This window comes from Callorhinus ursinus, unplaced genomic scaffold (genome assembly GCF_003265705.2).
Source record: "Callorhinus ursinus isolate GAN/ISIS: 27379988/994484 unplaced genomic scaffold, GSC_fseal_2.0 scaffold54, whole genome shotgun sequence".
Lineage (NCBI taxonomy): Eukaryota > Metazoa > Chordata > Mammalia > Carnivora > Otariidae > Callorhinus > Callorhinus ursinus.
The window spans coordinates 11,563,780-11,569,996 of NW_027397116.1; the positions used below are offsets into that span (position 1 = coordinate 11,563,780).

The 6,217-nt window shown below is 37.5% G+C and overlaps 1 pseudogene; it reads left to right on the forward strand.

Moving 5' to 3' along the window:
- Positions 1-466: 466 nt before the first annotated feature.
- Positions 467-5,775, forward strand: LOC112839320 (splicing factor 3A subunit 1 pseudogene; annotated as a pseudogene).
- The last annotated feature ends 442 nt before the right edge of the window (positions 5,776-6,217 follow it).

Sequence of the window (6,217 nt, forward strand, 5' to 3'; positions counted from 1 at the left end):
ATCTACATACAGCATCAGTGAGTCGAGTCACAACTTGAAGCACTCACATACGGGTTAAATTGGAGTTCCTTTAGGAGAAGAAAGAAATGGGGTTAAAGAAGATATTTGAATAAATATGGCTGAAAAATTTACAAATTGGACGAAAATAAGAAACTTGAAATAAGCTAAAAACAAAAAAGGAATAGGAAACTTAAAGAAAAGTACATCAAGTCACCGTGTAATCAAATAGCTTAAATCCAATGGCACAGGTGAACTCTTAAAAGGAGTCTCACACACACACACACACACACACACACACACACACGCGCGCGCGCACACACGCACAGGCACACCGTCCTCTATCGGTGCAGGGAGCCTGTCTTGATGCATGCAGCACCCCTGACGGACTCCTGGGCAGCTCTCCGTGTTGTAGTCATGCAGGCCAGACCCGTGCAGCAGAGTGCCCCCACCACTGCCAGGAGCCACCATGCCCAGACTGTACAGGTGGGAAGCATCTTCAGAGGAGGATCCTACCCCTTCCAAACCAGTGATGGGGATTATTTACCTTTCTCCGAAGGTCAGGAACATCATGGATAACACTGACAAATTAGTGCCCAGAATCAAACCTAAATTTGAAGCTAGGATACAACAGAATGAGATCAACTCTCAGTTCAACTTCCTGAGCCCCAGGGACCCTTATCATGCCTACCATTGTCACTAGGTCAGTGAATTCAAAGAGGGGAAGGTTCAGAGCCTACAGCCACCATCCCCAAGGTCATACAGCAGCAGCAGCAGCAAGCTACCCAGTAGGAGCTGCAGAATGCCTAAGCCTAGGGGACCCAGGAGACCAGCATGCCCGAAGAGCCCCCTCCCGAGTTTGGTGAAGTCAAACCACAGCATGGTTTGACTCGTACAGCTGATCTAGAAAGAGAAGCACAGCTACCAGTTTGACTTCCTCCACTTGCAGCCCAACTTTTCAACTCCTTCATCAAGCTGGCGGAACATTATACCAAGATCTTGATTCCCCTCAAAGCCTTATTTACAAAGCTAAAAAAAAAAAAAAAAAGAGGGAAGTTTTGGGCCAGGTTTGTTCCTGAGTAGAGTGGGCCAACTTCCAAGGGAAGAAAAGAAAGAAGGAGCAGGTGTCCATTTGCAGATCATCAGATCAATCAGCCTGATTTTGTGGTAGTGGAAATAATCGACTTCAACTTTTCTCCCTCCACCACCCTGGAGGAGTTGGGGGCCCAAATGCTCATTCAGGAGCACTAGAAGAAGATTGAGGAGCGTGAGGAGGTACAAGGCCGGGTAGCCTCCCTCCCGGCGAGATCAGGACACCCCAGCGCAAGACACAGATGAAGGTTGAAATGCTGAAGGGCAAAAAGTACCAACCCCCAGAGACGCCCCTGCTTCCGCCTCTGCCCTTGACTCCAGGCCACTTCACTGCCCAGAGGGACTGACCCAAAGACTTTTAAGCCCTGCTCCAGATAAACATCTTGTGTCCCCTACCTTGGGAGAAAAGATTCTGACCAAAAAAATACAGGAACACATGGGCATCAGGCTCAGAGGACAGCAGCATGGGATCCAAGTATACACACATTATATACAGAATTACAAAGATAAGTCAAGAAAAGTTTCCTTATTCTCACTGAAACTTCTCACTGAAAACAGTGTAAGTTAAGAGGAGAAATATCTTGAAGTACTGAAAGGAAAAAAAAAAATAACCTGCTAACTTAAGAGATCTATCTCCTGTAAAAGTATCTTTCAAAATGAAGGAAAAATAAGGACTTTTTTTGGTCAGATATGAAAAGTTGAGAGAAATAATAACCAACTGACCTGTTCCAGAAAGAATATTAACTGAAAACCCTCAAGCAGAAGGAAAATCGTACAAACAAGAATGAAAACCACTGAAAAGAGTAATTGTGGGGAAATATAAAATATTTTAATTATAAATCTCCATACAATATAATGGACTCATTAAACCAAATAAAAAAACAACACATTGTGGGATTTATACTACATATAGAAATAAAATGTCACAACATGAATATCAAGGCCAGGAAAGGACAAATGGTAGTATATTGTGGGTGATTCTTATAATTTTATGGGACATAATATATTGCTTGAAGATAGAACATGATAAAATACAGTGCTATATTTATATAACCACTAAAATAACAGACTTATATGCAAGAGGCAAAAAAAGGAGATAAAAATCACAAAAAGTTATTCCAAAGAAGATAGAAAAAGAGAAAAAGGAACAAAGAAGAGATGAGAAATCAGATGTCCAAATCAGAGTTTTAAGTTCAAACATATCAAAATTATGCAAAATGTAAATTACCTAAACACTCCAATTAAAAGTCAAATACAATAATGATAATTTTACAAGTACATTAATTGACTCTAATTTCAATTAGAAAAAAAAATACATTCCCAAAAGAACACTGTTGGTAGGCCAGAATGTGGCCTTGGGAATCTCTGCTGCATATTGCTTATTTTCCCAAGACGGTAGCCACATTTTGCCAAGGTAATTTCAGTGGTCAGAATGTACTGTAGGCAGTGCAGAAAGTGAGGGGAACTCTGTGGGGAACAGAATCAAATGAGCAAACAAAACACCAAAGCACTTGGAATGGTGACTGCCACATAGAGTGAAATAATTGTTGAAAAAAATGTATTTGTTCTTAAAACATCAGGTTGACAAAGGTGACAGAAAAATGCATTTGTGCTTGTTGGGTACTTTTCTCATAATTATTTTAATGTTGGTAAAATAAACTCAATAGCTCCTGTTCTGAATACTTTTTTTGTTTTGTTTTGTTTTGGGTTTTTTTGTTGTTGTTCTTTACAACTTCTATGCCTCTTTGAGGTGTAGCTCTGTTAAATGAGGTAGTGAAATAGTAAATATACACAAACTAGAATTTCCATTTCAACTTTTTTGATAGGTTTTGTACTTCAATAATTTTCAAGCTTCCTAAAAGTTCTAGGAACCTTTATTTAGAAAGTTGGATATGGAATTGAGATAAATAATAGGCTTTTAAGGCACATGTATGATTTCTCTCAGTTGATTCTGAGTTGTAAGTCTAACTTCATGGGAGTAATGCATCAATTTTTGCCAAGAAATCCTTAAAGAAGTAAATCTTTTTTGGCAGCAAAGATTCAAAAGCCATCAGTAAAATCTTGTGCCTTGGCAAGATGCTATTAAATGGTGAGCTAATTGACAAAGATTTGTATAGCAGCTTTAGCTGAGCTGTGGTTTTGGCTCATCAAGGAAGAATAAGGCATGAAAGAAATAATCTTTGGATCAAACTAAAACTATTGAAATGTTGCTGTCCAAATTCTTGAAGTTGCAACTGTATTCTTATCTGTGGAACTTTGTTCTCACTATTTTCTATGCCTACAACTTCCCCTGTATGTATCTTCAAATGGCTTACTCTCTTAGCTAATTCATGTCTCTGTTCAAATTATCTTCTCAGAAAAACTTTGTGAACTCTAATTAAAAATGCACGACTTAATTCTACTTTATTTTTCATCATGGTTATTATTGCTTCTGGAATTTTGTTGGATATTTTACTCTTGTGCATTGCTTATATTATCCAGTAGGTTAAAAGAGTCATGAAGGCAAGGAAATTATCTCTGAATGTCACATTTACACTCTACTGTAAAGCTTCACATTATATAGTTGAATGGCAATGGTACTTTCTCCAACTGAGATGTTGAGGAAATTCTTAAAACTTAAAAGCTGTTATTTTTGCATGAATTTTGGTCTTTTCACTAAGGAACTCAAAGTCGGATGTGAATAATTAAGAACAATGCAGTATAACCTGGCTTGTCCTAAGTAGCTACTCGTCAAAATATTGGAGATTCCATATGTGTGTACCAAAAATTTCATTTTAATATATATTAATAAGATGGAAATAGTAAGAAGGGAAAACTGCTAAATTCTGATTTCTTTGTCTCACAGTATGACTGTTTCTTAGTTACTTTGATATAAAATCTTAAAGCTTTACAAGATATTTTAATCCACACCCCCAATTGAGATTTGTCATTGTTAACTTGTGAAGGAGATATTATATTACACTATTAACATTGGAGGCCACCTGTGAAATATATATATCTCCTGGTATGCATCTCTGCTGCAGTCTTCTCCCAACAAATCTGGGTGTGGCTTCAGTTAACAAACTTCAACAGATGGAGCATGCAACCCTTGCTATCAGGGTTGTAAATTCTGAGCTCTACATTGGGTGTGGAGATTACATTAAAAATATTCAAAATCTTAAAAATAAATAAATAAAATTTAGCAGAAATAACACTATGATCCTTGCAATTCTCAGCCTTTAGAACCGTGACAGCTTCTTCTTTTGGAACCCTAAGCATGCAAGAAAGAATTTCGTCTGTCCAGCTGGAGAGACCCTGTAGAGAGACATGGTGGCAAAGCCGCATGAAAGGGAAGGATGCCAAACTCATGAAGAAACAGAATTGCCTAGTTGTGTCTGTTTCCCAGAGCTGCAGGAGCAAATTGACACAAACTGTGTGGCCTAAAACAACACACTTACTCCCTCACAGTTCTGGAGCTTAAAAGTCTGAAATCAAGTTATCAGTGGGGTTGGTTTCTCCTGGAGACTTGGGGGGGGAGAATCTGTTCATGCCTCTCCCCTAGATTATGGAGGTTACCGGCTGTCCTTGGCATTCCTTGGTTATTATTACACAGACCATTTCAATCTCTGCCTCTCTCTTCACATAGTGTTCTTTCCTGGGTGTGTCTCCTCTGTGTTTTTGTGAACCTCTCTTCTTTCTCTTTTAAAGACACCAGTTTTTGGATTTAGGGTTCATCCTAATCTGGCATGACTTTATCTTAACTAATTGCATCTGTAATGACCCTGTTTTCAAATAAGGCCATATTCTGAGATTGAAGGTAGAATGAATTTGGAAGGGGTTACCATTCAACCTAGTACACCATTCATCTCAGTGATCCAGCTGATTCTAATCTCTACTCCCCTTACACTTCAATAAAATTAGAAAAAAAGAATCATGTAAGAAATAAAACGAATTGTGTTTACATGACTATGTTTTGGAGTTACCTGTTATACAGCAATATATAATAGAAAGACTGGCTAAAATTCTTCCCCTCAATCCCTTATAGACTCATGTTGAAAGTATATAAATATATGAATATATAAATAAATGAACAACTAAGTGAGAGTAAGAATGGATAAGGTCTTGCTGTCTCTTTCATATCTTGACTAGGAGGCAAAGACACTCTAAACTAAAGCACTGCAGAGAAGCCTTATTCAAAACAAGGGGTGAGCTACCCAACCAAAGTGGCTATTCCTCATGGTCAATCAATAAAGATAGCCAAGTTGTAAAAGCATCTGTTTATGCTAGCTAACTGTACAATCAAAGATTACAGTTGATTAAAATGTCCTTAGGAAAAAAAAATGTAGTATTCGTCAACTTGAACTTTTACTTATTGATCAACTATGCCAGCGTTAGCTAGTGCTTATTTAATGTAGCTTTATAAAATGTTTGACAAAGCCTTCTACAGCAGAACTGGAAATTGCCAGTACTCCTGAACTGCAGAAGCACCTAGAATATGTACCTTCTACATCTGATGTCCTTTCAAAGAAGCCAGAAGAGAAAGTAGGTGTCAATAGTAATAGCCCTAATAGTTGTGTGGAAAAGAAGATAGAACCTTCAACTTTAGGATGCCAGTCACAGAATTTGAAGGAATCTTCAGTAAAAATAGATAATGAAGGCTGTTGTACAAGAAGCAACAATAAAATCCAGAATGGTGAAAAAAAATAAAAAATAAAATGTTTGTCAACGTTCTTATTTACTTTCAGTCACAACAGTTAGATCTACAGTTTCAATATTCCCTTGTAGATCATGGATATAAACTAGAGAAAACTCCTCCCTCACCCCCCAGCAACCATTTATGTACCTGATAGCTTTAAAAAAGTAATCCTTTGGTCTGTTTTGTTTTGATATGGAAGATGCAGTTTTGGGGAACAGCTGTTCCCTGAGTTTGTTTCTTCATTCATGTATGTATTTAGTCAGCTTTGTATTTTTAAGAACTTGAATCTTCCAAAATTTTATGACTAAAACAGAATGACTTACTGTTGAACAACTTCAAGAATTGGTTTTTAATCTATTTGCTTGCTTTCTTTCTTTCTTTCTTTCTTTCTTTCTCTTTCTTTCTTTTTCTTTCTTTCTTTCTTTCTTTCTTTCTTTCTTTCTTTCTTTCTTT